General features: G+C 38.1%; 4 non-coding genes across 4 annotated transcripts; all 4 read left to right on the top strand.

Annotated features, from left to right (window-relative positions):
• Nucleotides 1-240: 240 nt before the first annotated feature.
• On the top strand, nucleotides 241-313 carry TRNAF-GAA (transfer RNA phenylalanine (anticodon GAA)). The gene has a single exon. It is a non-coding gene; the product is annotated as a tRNA-Phe (tRNA).
• A 5,190-nt stretch (nucleotides 314-5,503) lies between these two features.
• On the top strand, nucleotides 5,504-5,576 carry TRNAF-AAA (transfer RNA phenylalanine (anticodon AAA)). The gene has a single exon. It is a non-coding gene; the product is annotated as a tRNA-Phe (tRNA).
• Nucleotides 5,577-10,183: 4,607 nt separating this feature from the next.
• TRNAF-GAA (transfer RNA phenylalanine (anticodon GAA)) lies at nucleotides 10,184-10,256 on the top strand. The gene has a single exon. It is a non-coding gene; the product is annotated as a tRNA-Phe (tRNA).
• A 2,257-nt stretch (nucleotides 10,257-12,513) lies between these two features.
• Nucleotides 12,514-12,586, top strand: TRNAF-GAA (transfer RNA phenylalanine (anticodon GAA)). The gene has a single exon. It is a non-coding gene; the product is annotated as a tRNA-Phe (tRNA).
• The last annotated feature ends 4,285 nt before the right edge of the window (nucleotides 12,587-16,871 follow it).

Genomic DNA, 16,871 nt, shown 5'->3' with positions numbered 1-16,871 from the left:
ATTGCTTACCTACTCATGCCAAATTTATCTGGGTAATATAGTGCTAGTCCATTCAGAGTTAAAAAAACAACTACCTAACCTGGATCCCAAAAATTCTATTTACCCATTGCACCAGTTAACTGGGGAATGATACAGGACTCCTTAAAACATATCTCTACCATATGAGGTTAAAAATCCAGGTCCTGCATCTATTTTGTTAAATGGTTTAAATTAAAGTATGAAGACCAAAGATATAAGCAGGCCGAAATAGCTCAGTTGGGAGAGCGTTAGACTGAAGATCTAAAGGTCCCTGGTTCAATCCCGGGTTTCGGCACAGGTGAGAGGTTCCTTGCTTCTAACAAAATAGGTTTTGGAATCAGCTGTAGTACTTTTTTCTCTATCAACATTTTTATCAACTGATCTACAAAATGATCAATTCAACACAGACTTTGCTTTCTGTCCTCCTTTTAAACTTTCTTCCACCTATCTTGCCTTCAGGTTTGACCATGAATGTTTCCCATTTTGTCCTTTTTTGTAAAGTAAACTCTTGTCTGCATCACATTCCACTTCCCCTTGAACACAGATGTCAGTAGTCAGATGACATTGCTTACCTACTCATGCCAAATATATCTGGGTAATATAGTGCTAGTCCATTCAGAGTTAAAAAAACAACTACCTAACCTGGATCCCAAAAATGCTATTTACCCATTGCACCAGTTAACTGGGGAATGATACAGGACTCCTTAAAACATATCTCTACCATGTGAGGTTAAAAATCCAGGTCCTGCATCTATTTTGTTAAATGGTTCAAATTAAAGTATGAAGACCCCAGTTATCAGAAGGCTGAAATAGCTCAGTTGGGAGAGCGTTAGACTGAAGATCTAAAGGTCCCTGGTTCAATCCCAGGTTTCGGCACAGTTGAGAGGTTCCATGCTTCTAACAAAATAGGTCTTGGAATCAGCTGTATTACTTTTTCTCTAATCATCAAATTGTTTCCAACTGATCTACAACACAATCAATTTAACATAGACTTTGCTTTATGTCCTCCTTCTAAACTTGCTTCCACCTCTCTTACCTTCAGGTTTGACAATGAATATTTCCCATTTCATGCTTTTTTGTAAAGTAAACTCTTGTCTGCATTACCTTCCACTTCCCCTTGAACACAGATGCAGATGTCAGTAGTCAGATGACATTGCTTACCTACTCATGCCAAATACGTCTGGGTAATATAGTGATAGTCCATTCGGAGTTAAAAAAAAAAATGACCTAACCTGGATCCCAAAAATATTATTTACCCATTGCACCAGTTAACTGCTGAATGATACAGGACTCCTTAAAACATATCTCTAACATATAAGGTCAAATATCCAGGTCATGCATCTATTTAGTTAAATGGTTCAAATCAAAGTATGAAGACTACAGCTAGCAGCAGGCCGAAATAGCTCAGTTGGGAGAGCGTTAGACTGAATATCTAAAGGTCCCTGGTTCAATCCCGGTTTTCGGCAATGTTGAGAGGTTTCTTGTTTCTCACAAAGTAAGTCTTGTAATCAGCTATAGTACTTTTTTCTCTATCAACATTTTTATCAACTGATCTACAAAATGATCAATTCAACATAGACGTTGCTTTCAGTCCTCCTTTTAAACTTTCTTCCACCTATCTTGCCTTCAGGTTTGACTATGAATGTTTCCCATTTCGTCCTTTTTTGTAAAGTAAACTCTTGTCTGCATCACATTCCACTTCCCCTTGAACACAGATGTCAGTAGTCAGATGACATTGCTTACCTACTCATGCCAAATATATCTGGGTAATATAGTGCTAGTCCATTCAGAGTTAAAAAAACAACTACCTAACCTGGATCCCAAAAATGCTATTTACCCATTGCACCAGTTAACTGCGGAATGATACAGGACTCCTTAAAACATATCTCTACCATATGAGGTTAAAAATCCAGGTCCTGCATCTATTTTGGTAAATGGTTCAAATTAAAGTATGAAGACCCCAGCTATCAGAAGGCTGAAATAGCTCAGTTGGGAGAGCGTTAGACTGAAGATCCAAAGGTCCCTGGTTCAATCCCGGGTTTTGGCACAGTTGAGAGGTTCCTTGCTTCTAACAAAATAGGTCTTGGAATCAGCTGTAGTACTTTTTCTCTATTCATCAAAGTTTTCCAACTGATCTACAACACAATCAATTTAACATAGACTTTGCTTTATGTCCTCCTTCTAAACTTGCTTCCACCTCTCTTACCTTCAGGTTTGACAATGAATATTTCCCATTTCATGCTTTTTTGTAAAGTAAACTCTTGTCTGCATTACCTTCCACTTCCCCTTGAACACAGATGTCAGTAGTCAGATGACATTGCTTACCTACTCATGCCAAATACGTCTGGGTAATATAGTGCTAGTCCATTCGGAGTAAAAAAAAAAAAAATGACCTAACCTGGATCCCAAAAATATTATTTACCCATTGCACCAGTTAATTGCGGAATGATACAGGACTCCTTAAAACATATCTCTACCATATGAAGTTAAAAATCCAGGTCCTGCATCTATTTTGTTAAATGGGTCAAATTAAAGTATGAAGACCCCAGCTATCAGAAGGCGGATATAGCTCAGTTGGGAGAGCGTTAGACTGAAGATCTTAAGGTCCCTGGTTCAATCCTGGGTTTCGGCACAGTTGAGAGGTTCCTTGCTTCTAACAAAATAGGTCTTGGAATCAGCTGTAGTACTTTTTCTCTATTCATCAAATTTTTTCCAACTGATTTACAACACAATCAATTTAACATAGACTTTGCTTTATGTCCTCCTTCTAAACTTGCTTCCACCTCTCTTACCTTCAGGTTTGACAATGAATATTTCCCATTTCATGCTTTTTTGTAAAGTAAACTCTTGTCTGCATTACCTTCCACTTCCCCTTGAACACAGATGCAGATGTCAGTAGTCAGATGACATTGCTTACCTACTCATGCCAAATACGTCTGGGTAATATAGTGCTAGTCCATTCGGAGTTAAAAAAAAAAAAATGACCTAACCTGGATCCCAAAAATATTATTTACCCATTGCACCAGTTAATTGCGGAATGATACAGGACTCCTTAAAACATATCTCTACCATATGAGGTTAAAAATCCAGGTCCTGCATCTATTTCGTTAAATGGTTTAAATTAAAGTATGAAGACCACAGCTATAAGCAGGCCGAAATAGCTCAGTTGGGAGAGCGTTAGACGGAAGATCTAAAGGTCCCTGGTTCAATCCCGGGTTTCGGCACAGTTGAGAGGTTCCTTGCTTCTAACAAAATAGGTCTTAGAATCAGCTGTAGTACTTTTTTCTCTATCAACATTTTTATCAACTGATCTACAAAATGATCAATTCAACATAGACTTTGCTTTCTGTCCTCCTTTTAAACTTTCTTCCACCTATCTTGCCTTCAGGTTTGACTATGAATGTTTCCCATTTCGTCCTTTTTTGTAAAGTAAACTCTTGTCTGCATCACATTCCACTTCCCCTTGAACACAGATGTCAGTAGTCAGATGACATTGCTTACCTACTCATGCCAAATATATCTGGGTAATATAGTGCTAGTCCATTCAGAGTTAAAAAAACAACTACCTAACCTGGATCCCAAAAATGCTATTTACCCATTGCACCAGTTAACTGGGGAATGATACAGGACTCCTTAAAACATATCTCTACCATATGAGGTTAAAAATCCAGGTCCTGCATCTATTTTGTTAAATGGTTCAAATTAAAGTATGAAGACCCCAGTTATCAGAAGGCCGAAATAGTTCAGTTGGGAGAGCGTTAGACTGAAGATCTAAAGGTCCCTGGTTCAATCCCAGGTTTCGGCACAGATGAGAGGTTCCTTGCTTCTAACAAAATAGGTCTTGGAATCAGCTGTAGTACTTTTTCTCTATTCATCAAATTTTTTCCAACTGATCTACAACACAATCAATTTAACATCGACTTTGCTTTATGTCCTCCTTCTAAACTTGCTTCCACCTCTCTTACCTTCAGGTTTGACAATGAATATTTCCCATTTCATGCTTTTTTGTAAAGTAAACTCTTGTCTGCATTACCTTCCACTTCCCCTTGAGCACAGATGTCAGTAGTCAGATGACATTGCTTACCTACTCATGCCAATTATATCTGGGTAATATAGTGCTAGTCCATTCAGAGTTAAAAAAACAACTACCTAACCTGGATCCTAAAAATGCTATTTACCCATTGCACCAGTTAATTGCGGAATGATACAGGACTCCTTAAAACATATCTCTACCATATGAGGTTAAAAATCCAGGTCCTGCATCTATTTTGTTAAATGGTTTAAATTAAAGTATGAAGACCACAAATATAAGCAGGCCGAAATAGTTCAGTTGGGAGAGCGTTAGACTGAAGATATAAAGGTCCCTGATTCAATCCCGCGTTTCGGCACAGTTGAGAGGTTCCTTGCTTCTAACAAAATAGGTATTGGAATCAGCTGTAGTACTTTTTTCTCTATCAACATTTTTATCAACTGATCTACAAAATGATCAATTCAACATAGACTTTGCTTTCTGTCCTCCTTTTAAACTTTCTTCCACCTATCTTGCCTTCAGGTTTGACTATGAATGTTTCCCATTTCGTCCTTTTTTGTAAAGTAAACTCTTTTCTGCATCACATTCCACTTCCCCTTGAACACAGATGTCAGTAGTCAGATGACATTGCTTACCTACTCATGCCAAATATATCTGGGTAATATAGTGCTAGTCCATTCAGAGTTAAAAAAACAACTACCTAACCTGGATCCCAAAAATGCTATTTACCCATTGCACCAGTTAACTGCGGAATGATACAGGACTCCTTAAAACATATCTCTACCATATGAGGTTAAAAATCCAGGTCCTGCATCTATTTTGTTAAATGGTTCAAATTAAAGTATGAAGACCCCAGCTATCAGAAGGCTGAAATAGCTCAGTTGGGAGAGCGTTAGATAGAAGATCTAAAGGTCCCTGGTTCGATCCCGGGTTTCGGCACAGATGAGAGGTTTCTTGATTCTAACAAAATAGGTCTTGGAATCAGCTGTAGTACTTTTTCTCTATTCATCAAGTTTTTTCCAACTGATCTACAACACAATCAATTTAACATAGACTTTGCTTTATGTCCTCCTTCTAAACTTGCTTCCACCTCTCTTACCTTCAGGTTTGACAATGAATATTTCCCATTTCATGCTTATTTGTAAAGTAAACTCTTGTCTGCATTACCTTCCACTTCCCCTTGAACACAGATGCAGATGTCAGTAGTCAGATGACATTGCTTACCTACTCATGCCAAATACGTCTGGGTAATATAGTGATAGTCCATTCGGAGTTAAAAAAAAAATGACCTAACCTGGATCCCAAAAATATTATTTACCCATTGCACCAGTTAACTGCTGAATGATACAGGACTCCTTAAAACATATCTCTAACATATAAGGTCAAATATCCAGGTCATGCATCTATTTAGTTAAATGGTTCAAATCAAAGTATGAAGACTACAGCTAGCAGCAGGCCGAAATAGCTCAGTTGGGAGAGCGTTAGACTAAATATCTAAAGGTCCCTGGTTCAATCCCGTTTTTCGGCAATGTTGAGAGGTTTCTTGTTTCTCACAAAGTAAGTCTTGTAATCAGCTGTAGTACTTTTTTCTCTATCAACATTTTTATCAACTGATCTACAAAATGATCAATTCAACATAGACGTTGCTTTCTGTCCTCCTTTTAAACTTTCTTCCACCTATCTTGCCTTCAGGTTTGACTATGAATGTTTCCCATTTCGTCCTTTTTTGCAAAGTAAACTCTTGTCTGCATCACATTCCACTTCCCCTTGAACACAGATGTCAGTAGTCAGATGACATTGCTTACCTACTCATGCCAAATATATCTGGGTAATATAGTGCTAGTCCATTCAGAGTTAAAAAAACCACTACCTAACCTGGATCCCAAAAATGCTATTTACCCATTGCACCAGTTAACTGCGGAATGATACAGGACTCCTTAAAACATATCTCTACCATATGAGGTAAAAAATCCAGGTCCTGCATCTATTTTGTTAAATGGTTCAAATTAAAGTATGAAGACCCCAGCTATCAGAAGGCCGAAATAGCTCAGTTGGGAGAGCGTTCGACTGAATATCCAAAGGTCCCTGGTTCAATCCCGGGTTTTGGCACAGTTGAGAGGTTCCGTGCTTCTAACAAAATAGGTCTTGGAATCAGCTGTAGTACTTTTTCTCTATTCATCAAAGTTTTCCAACTGATCTACAACACAATCAATTTAACATAGACTTTGCTTTATGTCCTCCATCTAAACTTGCTTCCACCTCTCTTACCTTCAGGTTTGACAATGAATATTTCCCATTTCATGCTTTTTTGTAAAGTAAATTCTTGTCTGCATTACCTTCCACTTCCCCTTGAACACAGATGTCAGTAGTCAGATGACATTGCTTACCTACTCATGCCAAATACGTCTGGGTAATATAGTGCTAGTCCATTCGGAGTTAAAAAAAAAAGAAATGACCTAACCTGGATCCCAAAAGTGCTATTTACCCATTGCACCAGTTAACTGCGGAATGATACAGGACTCCCTAAAACATATCTCTACCATATGAGGTTAAAAATCCAGGTCCTGCATCTATTTTGTTAAATGGTTCAAATTAAAGTATGAAGACCCTAGATATCAGAAGGCTGAAATAGCTCAGTTGGGAGAGCATTAGACTGAAAATCTAAAGGTCCCTGGTTCAATACCGGGTTTCGGCACAGATGAGAGGTTCCTTGTTTCAAACAAAATAGGTCTTTGAATCAGCTCTAGTACTTTTTCTCTAGTCATCAAATTTTTTCCAACTGATCTACAACACAATCAATTTAACATAGACTTTGCTTTATGTCCTCCTTCTAAACTTGCTTCCACCTCTCTTACCTTCAGGTTTGGCAATGAATATTAACCATTTCATGCTTTTTTGTAAAGTAAACTCTTGTCTGCATTACCTTCCACTTCCCCTTGAACACAGATGCAGATGTCAGTAGTCCGATGACATTGCTTACCTACTCATGCCAAATACGTCTGGGTAATATAGTGATAGTCCATTCGGAGTTAAAAAAAAAATGACCTAACCTGGATCCCAAAAATATTATTTACCCATTGCACCAGTTAACTGCTGAATGATACAGGACTCCTTAAAATATATCTCTAACATATAAGGTCAAATATCCAGGTCATGCATCTATTTAGTTAAATGGTTAAAATCAAAGTATGAAGACTACAGCTAGCAGCAGGCCGAAATAGCTCAGTTGGGAGAGCGTTAGACTGAATATCTAAAGGTCCCTGGTTCAATCCCGGTTTTCGGCACAGTTGAGAGGTTCCTTGCTTCTCACAAAATAAGTCTTGTAATCAGCTGTAGTACTTTTTTCTCTATCAACATTTTTATCAACTGATCTACAAAATGATCAATTCAACATAGACGTTGCTTTCTGTCCTCCTTTTAAACTTTCTTCCACCTATCTTGCCTTCAGGTTTGACTATGAATGTTTTCCATTTCGTCCTTTTTTGTAAAGTAAACTCTTGTCTGCATCACATTCCACTTCCTCTTGAACACAGATGTCAGTAGTCAGATGACATTGCTTACCTACTCATGCCAAATACGTCTGGGTAATATAGTGCTAGTCCATTCGGAGTTAAAAAAAAAAAATGACCTAACCTGGATCCCAAAAATATTATTTACCCATTGCACCAGTTAATTGCGGAATGATACAGGACTCCTTAAAACATATCTCTACCATATGAGGTTAAAAATCCAGGTCCTGCATCTATTTTGTTAAATGGTTTAAATTAAAGTATGAAGACCACAGCTATAAGCAGGCCGAAATAGCTCAGTTGGGAGAGCGTTAGACTGAAGATCTAAAGGTCCCTGGTTCAATCCTGGGTTTCGGCACAGTTGAGAGGTTCCTTGCTTCTAACAAAATAGGTCTTGGAATCAGCTGTAGTACTTTTTTCTCTATTCATCAAAGTTTTCCAACTGATCTACAACACAATCAATTTAACATAGACTTTGCTTTATGTCCTCCATCTAAACTTGCTTCCACCTCTCTTACCTTCAGGTTTGACAATGAATATTTCCCATTTCATGCTTTTTTGTAAAGTAAATTCTTGTCTGCATTACCTTCCACTTCCCCTTGAACACAGATGTCAGTAGTCAGATGACATTGCTTACCTACTCATGCCAAATACGTCTGGGTAATATAGTGCTAGTCCATTCGGAGTTAAAAAAAAAAAAATGACCTAACCTGGATCCCAAAAGTGCTATTTACCCATTGCACCAGTTAACTGCGGAATGATACAGGACTCCTTAAAACATATCTCTACCATATGAGGTAAAAAATCCAGGTCCTGCATCTATTTTGTTAAATGGTTCAAATTAAAGTATGAAGACCCCAGCTATCAGAAGGCCGAAATAGCTCAGTTGGGAGAGCGTTAGACTGAATATCCAAAGGTCCCTGGTTCAATCCCGGGTTTTGGCACAGTTGAGAGGTTCCGTGCTTCTAACAAAATAGGTCTTGGAATCAGCTGTAGTACTTTTTCTCTATTCATCAAAGTTTTCCAACTGATCTACAACACAATCAATTTAACATAGACTTTGCTTTATGTCCTCCATCTAAACTTGCTTCCACCTCTCTTACCTTCAGGTTTGACAATGAATATTTCCCATTTCATGCTTTTTTGTAAAGTAAATTCTTGTCTGCATTACCTTCCACTTCCCCTTGAACACAGATGTCAGTAGTCAGATGACATTGCTTACCTACTCATGCCAAATACGTCTGGGTAATATAGTGCTAGTCCATTCGGAGTTAAAAAAAAAAGAAATGACCTAACCTGGATCCCAAAAGTGCTATTTACCCATTGCACCAGTTAACTGCGGAATGATACAGGACTCCCTAAAACATATCTCTACCATATGAGGTTAAAAATCCAGGTCCTGCATCTATTTTGTTAAATGGTTCAAATTAAAGTATGAAGACCCTAGATATCAGAAGGCTGAAATAGCTCAGTTGGGAGAGCATTAGACTGAAAATCTAAAGGTCCCTGGTTCAATACCGGGTTTCGGCACAGATGAGAGGTTCCTTGCTTCAAACAAAATAGGTCTTTGAATCAGCTCTAGTACTTTTTCTCTAGTCATCAAATTTTTTCCAACTGATCTACAACACAATCAATTTAACATAGACTTTGCTTTATGTCCTCCTTCTAAACTTGCTTCCACCTCTCTTACCTTCAGGTTTGGCAATGAATATTAACCATTTCATGCTTTTTTGTAAAGTAAACTCTTGTCTGCATTACCTTCCACTTCCCCTTGAACACAGATGCAGATGTCAGTAGTCCGATGACATTGCTTACCTACTCATGCCAAATACGTCTGGGTAATATAGTGATAGTCCATTCGGAGTTAAAAAAAAAATGACCTAACCTGGATCCCAAAAATATTATTTACCCATTGCACCAGTTAACTGCTGAATGATACAGGACTCCTTAAAATATATCTCTAACATATAAGGTCAAATATCCAGGTCATGCATCTATTTAGTTAAATGGTTAAAATCAAAGTATGAAGACTACAGCTAGCAGCAGGCCGAAATAGCTCAGTTGGGAGAGCGTTAGACTGAATATCTAAAGGTCCCTGGTTCAATCCCGGTTTTCGGCACAGTTGAGAGGTTCCTTGCTTCTCACAAAATAAGTCTTGTAATCAGCTGTAGTACTTTTTTCTCTATCAACATTTTTATCAACTGATCTACAAAATGATCAATTCAACATAGACGTTGCTTTCTGTCCTCCTTTTAAACTTTCTTCCACCTATCTTGCCTTCAGGTTTGACTATGAATGTTTTCCATTTCGTCCTTTTTTGTAAAGTAAACTCTTGTCTGCATCACATTCCACTTCCTCTTGAACACAGATGTCAGTAGTCAGATGACATTGCTTACCTACTCATGCCAAATACGTCTGGGTAATATAGTGCTAGTCCATTCGGAGTTAAAAAACAACTACCTAACCTGGATCCCAAAAATGCTATTTACCCATTGCACCAGTTAACTGCAGAATGATACAGGACTCCTTAAAACATATCTCTACCATATGAGGTTAAAAATCCAGGTCCTGCATCTATTTTGTTAAATGGTTCAAATTAAAGTATGAAGACCCCAGCTATCACAAGGCCGAAATAGCTCAGTTGGGAGAGCGTTAGACTGAAGATCTAAAGGTCCCTGGTTCAATCCCGGGTTTCGGCACAGTTGAGAGGTTCCTTGCTTCTAACAAAATAGGTCTTGGAATCAGCTGTAGTACTTTTTCTCTATTCATCGAATGTTTTCCAACTGATCTACAACACAATCAATTTAACATAGACTTTGCTTTATGTCCTCCTTCTAAACTTGCTTCCACCTCTCTTACCTTCAGGTTTGACAATGAATATTTCCCATTTCATGCTTTTTTGTAAAGTACACTCTTGTCTGCATTACCTTCCACTTCCCCTTGAATACAGATGTCAGTAGTCAGATGACATTGCTTACCTACTCATGCCAAATACGTCTGGGTAATATAGTGCTAGTCCATTCGGAGTTAAAAAAAAAAATGACCTAACCTGGATCCCAAAAATATTATTTACCCATTGCACCAGTTAACTGCTGAATGATACAGGACTCCTTAAAACATATCTCTAACATATAAGGTCAAATATCCAGGTCATGCATCTATTTAGTTAAATGGTTCAAATCAAAGTATGAAGACTACAGCTAGCAGCAGGCCAAAATAGCTCAGTTGGGAGAGCGTTAGACTGAATATCTGAAGGTCCCTGGTTCAATCCTGGTTTTCGGCACTGTTGAGAGGTTCCTTGTTTCTCACAAAGTAAGTCCTGTAATCAGCTGTAGTACTTTTTTCTCAATCAACATTTTTATCAACTGATCTACAAAATGATCAATTCAACATAGACGCTGCTTTCTGTCCTCCTTTTAAACTTTCTTCCACCTATCTTGCCTTCAGGTTTGACTATGAATGTTTCCCATTTCGTCCTTTTTTGTAAAGTAAACTCTTGTCTGCATCACATTCCACTTCCCCTTGAACACAGATGTCAGTAGTCAGATGACATTGCTTACCTACTCATGCCAAATATATCTGGGTAATATAGTGCTAGTCCATTCAGAGTTAAAAAAACAACTACCTAACCTGGATCCCAAAAATGCTATTTACCCATTGCACCAGTTAACTGCGGAATGATACAGGACTCCTTAAAACATATCTCTACCATATGAGGTTAAAAATCCAGGTCCTGCATCTATTTTGTTAAATGGTTCAAATTAAAGTATGACGACCCCAGCTAGCAGAAGGCTGAAATAGCTCAGTTGGGAGAGCGTTAGACGGAAGATCTAAAGGTTACTGGTTCAGTCCGGGGTTTTGGCACAGTTGAGAGGTTCCTTGCTTCTAACTAAATAGGTCTTGGAATCAGCTGTAGTACTTTTTCTCTATTCATCAAAGTTTTTCCAACTCATCTACAACACAATCAATTTAACATAGACTTTGCTTTATGTCCTCTTTCTAAACTTGCTTCCACCTCTCTTACCTTCAGGTTTGACAATGAATATTTCCCATTTCATGCTTTTTTGTAAAGTAAACTCTTGTCTGCATTACCTTCCACTTCCCCTTGAACACAGATGTCAGTAGTCAGATGACATTGCTTACCTACTCATGCCAAATACGTCTGGGTAATATAGTGCTAGTCCTTTCGGAGTTAAAAAAAAAAATGACCTAACCTGGATCCCAAAAATATTATTTACCCATTGCACCAGTTAATTGCGGAATGATACAGGACTCCTTAAAACATATCTCTACCATATGAGCTTAAAAATCCAGGTCCTGCATCTATTTTGTTAAATGGTTTAAATTAAAGTATGAAGACCACAGCTATAAGCAGGCCGAAATAGCTCAGTTGGGAGAGCGTTAGACTGAAGATCTAAAGGTTCCTGGTTCAATCCTGGGTTTCGGCACAGTTGAGAGGTTCCTTGCTTCTAACAAAATAGGTCTTGGAATCAGCTGTAGTACTTTTTTCTCTATCAACATTTTTATCAACTGATCTACAAAATGATCAATTCAACATAGACTTTGCTTTCTGTCCTCCTTTTAAACTTTCTTCCACCTATCTTGCCTTCAGGTTTGACTATGAATGTTTCCCATTTCATCCTTTTTTGTAAAGTAAACTCTTGTCTGCATCACATTCCACTTCCCCTTGAACACTGATGTCAGTAGTCAGATGACATTGCTTACCTACTCATGCCAAATTTATCTGGGTAATATAGTGCTAGTCCATTCAGAGTTAAAAAAACAACTACCTAACCTGGATCCCAAAAATTCTATTTACCCATTGCACCAGTTAACTGGGGAATGATACAGGACTCCTTAAAACATATCTCTACCATATGAGGTTAAAAATCCAGGTCCTGCATCTATTTTGTTAAATGGTTTAAATTAAAGTATGAAGACCAAAGATATAAGCAGGCCGAAATAGCTCAGTTGGGAGAGCGTTAGACTGAAGATCTAAAGGTCCCTGGTTCAATCCCGGGTTTCGGCACAGGTGAGAGGTTCCTTGCTTCTAACAAAATAGGTTTTGGAATCAGCTGTAGTACTTTTTTCTCTATCAACATTTTTATCAACTGATCTACAAAATGATCAATTCAACACAGACTTTGCTTTCTGTCCTCCTTTTAAACTTTCTTCCACCTATCTTGCCTTCAGGTTTGACCATGAATGTTTCCCATTTTGTCCTTTTTTGTAAAGTAAACTCTTGTCTGCATCACATTCCACTTCCCCTTGAACACAGATGTCAGTAGTCAGATGACATTGCTTACCTACTCATGCCAAATATATCTGGGTAATATAGTGCTAGTCCATTCAGAGTTAAAAAAACAACTACCTAACCTGGATCCCAAAAATGCTATTTACCCATTGCACCAGTTAACTGGGGAATGATACAGGACTCCTTAAAACATATCTCTACCATGTGAGGTTAAAAATCCAGGTCCTGCATCTATTTTGTTAAATGGTTCAAATTAAAGTATGAAGACCCCAGTTATCAGAAGGCTGAAATAGCTCAGTTGGGAGAGCGTTAGACTGAAGATCTAAAGGTCCCTGGTTCAATCCCAGGTTTCGGCACAGTTGAGAGGTTCCATGCTTCTAACAAAATAGGTCTTGGAATCAGCTGTATTACTTTTTCTCTAATCATCAAATTGTTTCCAACTGATCTACAACACAATCAATTTAACATAGACTTTGCTTTATGTCCTCCTTCTAAACTTGCTTCCACCTCTCTTACCTTCAGGTTTGACAATGAATATTTCCCATTTCATGCTTTTTTGTAAAGTAAACTCTTGTCTGCATTACCTTCCACTTCCCCTTGAACACAGATGCAGATGTCAGTAGTCAGATGACATTGCTTACCTACTCATGCCAAATACGTCTGGGTAATATAGTGATAGTCCATTCGGAGTTAAAAAAAAAAATGACCTAACCTGGATCCCAAAAATATTATTTACCCATTGCACCAGTTAACTGCTGAATGATACAGGACTCCTTAAAACATATCTCTAACATATAAGGTCAAATATCCAGGTCATGCATCTATTTAGTTAAATGGTTCAAATCAAAGTATGAAGACTACAGCTAGCAGCAGGCCGAAATAGCTCAGTTGGGAGAGCGTTAGACTGAATATCTAAAGGTCCCTGGTTCAATCCCGGTTTTCGGCAATGTTGAGAGGTTTCTTGTTTCTCACAAAGTAAGTCTTGTAATCAGCTATAGTACTTTTTTCTCTATCAACATTTTTATCAACTGATCTACAAAATGATCAATTCAACATAGACGTTGCTTTCAGTCCTCCTTTTAAACTTTCTTCCACCTATCTTGCCTTCAGGTTTGACTATGAATGTTTCCCATTTCGTCCTTTTTTGTAAAGTAAACTCTTGTCTGCATCACATTCCACTTCCCCTTGAACACAGATGTCAGTAGTCAGATGACATTGCTTACCTACTCATGCCAAATATATCTGGGTAATATAGTGCTAGTCCATTCAGAGTTAAAAAAACAACTACCTAACCTGGATCCCAAAAATGCTATTTACCCATTGCACCAGTTAACTGCGGAATGATACAGGACTCCTTAAAACATATCTCTACCATATGAGGTTAAAAATCCAGGTCCTGCATCTATTTTGGTAAATGGTTCAAATTAAAGTATGAAGACCCCAGCTATCAGAAGGCTGAAATAGCTCAGTTGGGAGAGCGTTAGACTGAAGATCCAAAGGTCCCTGGTTCAATCCCGGGTTTTGGCACAGTTGAGAGGTTCCTTGCTTCTAACAAAATAGGTCTTGGAATCAGCTGTAGTACTTTTTCTCTATTCATCAAAGTTTTCCAACTGATCTACAACACAATCAATTTAACATAGACTTTGCTTTATGTCCTCCTTCTAAACTTGCTTCCACCTCTCTTACCTTCAGGTTTGACAATGAATATTTCCCATTTCATGCTTTTTTGTAAAGTAAACTCTTGTCTGCATTACCTTCCACTTCCCCTTGAACACAGATGTCAGTAGTCAGATGACATTGCTTACCTACTCATGCCAAATACGTCTGGGTAATATAGTGCTAGTCCATTCGGAGTAAAAAAAAAAAAAATGACCTAACCTGGATCCCAAAAATATTATTTACCCATTGCACCAGTTAATTGCGGAATGATACAGGACTCCTTAAAACATATCTCTACCATATGAAGTTAAAAATCCAGGTCCTGCATCTATTTTGTTAAATGGGTCAAATTAAAGTATGAAGACCCCAGCTATCAGAAGGCGGATATAGCTCAGTTGGGAGAGCGTTAGACTGAAGATCTTAAGGTCCCTGGTTCAATCCTGGGTTTCGGCACAGTTGAGAGGTTCCTTGCTTCTAACAAAATAGGTCTTGGAATCAGCTGTAGTACTTTTTCTCTATTCATCAAATTTTTTCCAACTGATTTACAACACAATCAATTTAACATAGACTTTGCTTTATGTCCTCCTTCTAAACTTGCTTCCACCTCTCTTACCTTCAGGTTTGACAATGAATATTTCCCATTTCATGCTTTTTTGTAAAGTAAACTCTTGTCTGCATTACCTTCCACTTCCCCTTGAACACAGATGCAGATGTCAGTAGTCAGATGACATTGCTTACCTACTCATGCCAAATACGTCTGGGTAATATAGTGCTAGTCCATTCGGAGTTAAAAAAAAAAAAATGACCTAACCTGGATCCCAAAAATATTATTTACCCATTGCACCAGTTAATTGCGGAATGATACAGGACTCCTTAAAACATATCTCTACCATATGAGGTTAAAAATCCAGGTCCTGCATCTATTTCGTTAAATGGTTTAAATTAAAGTATGAAGACCACAGCTATAAGCAGGCCGAAATAGCTCAGTTGGGAGAGCGTTAGACGGAAGATCTAAAGGTCCCTGGTTCAATCCCGGGTTTCGGCACAGTTGAGAGGTTCCTTGCTTCTAACAAAATAGGTCTTAGAATCAGCTGTAGTACTTTTTTCTCTATCAACATTTTTATCAACTGATCTACAAAATGATCAATTCAACATAGACTTTGCTTTCTGTCCTCCTTTTAAACTTTCTTCCACCTATCTTGCCTTCAGGTTTGACTATGAATGTTTCCCATTTCGTCCTTTTTTGTAAAGTAAACTCTTGTCTGCATCACATTCCACTTCCCCTTGAACACAGATGTCAGTAGTCAGATGACATTGCTTACCTACTCATGCCAAATATATCTGGGTAATATAGTGCTAGTCCATTCAGAGTTAAAAAAACAACTACCTAACCTGGATCCCAAAAATGCTATTTACCCATTGCACCAGTTAACTGGGGAATGATACAGGACTCCTTAAAACATATCTCTACCATATGAGGTTAAAAATCCAGGTCCTGCATCTATTTTGTTAAATGGTTCAAATTAAAGTATGAAGACCCCAGTTATCAGAAGGCCGAAATAGTTCAGTTGGGAGAGCGTTAGACTGAAGATCTAAAGGTCCCTGGTTCAATCCCAGGTTTCGGCACAGATGAGAGGTTCCTTGCTTCTAACAAAATAGGTCTTGGAATCAGCTGTAGTACTTTTTCTCTATTCATCAAATTTTTTCCAACTGATCTACAACACAATCAATTTAACATCGACTTTGCTTTATGTCCTCCTTCTAAACTTGCTTCCACCTCTCTTACCTTCAGGTTTGACAATGAATATTTCCCATTTCATGCTTTTTTGTAAAGTAAACTCTTGTCTGCATTACCTTCCACTTCCCCTTGAGCACAGATGTCAGTAGTCAGATGACATTGCTTACCTACTCATGCCAATTATATCTGGGTAATATAGTGCTAGTCCATTCAGAGTTAAAAAAACAACTACCTAACCTGGATCCTAAAAATGCTATTTACCCATTGCACCAGTTAATTGCGGAATGATACAGGACTCCTTAAAACATATCTCTACCATATGAGGTTAAAAATCCAGGTCCTGCATCTATTTTGTTAAATGGTTTAAATTAAAGTATGAAGACCACAAATATAAGCAGGCCGAAATAGTTCAGTTGGGAGAGCGTTAGACTGAAGATATAAAGGTCCCTGATTCAATCCCGCGTTTCGGCACAGTTGAGAGGTTCCTTGCTTCTAACAAAATAGGTATTGGAATCAGCTGTAGTACTTTTTTCTCTATCAACATTTTTATCAACTGATCTACAAAATGATCAATTCAACATAGACTTTGCTTTCTGTCCTCCTTTTAAACTTTCTTCCACCTATCTTGCCTTCAGGTTTGACTATGAATGTTTCCCATTTCGT

This window comes from Lissotriton vulgaris, chromosome 8 (assembly GCF_964263255.1).
Source record: "Lissotriton vulgaris chromosome 8, aLisVul1.2, whole genome shotgun sequence".
NCBI lineage: Eukaryota > Metazoa > Chordata > Amphibia > Caudata > Salamandridae > Lissotriton > Lissotriton vulgaris.
This window is presented reverse-complemented; position numbering and strand designations above follow the sequence as displayed.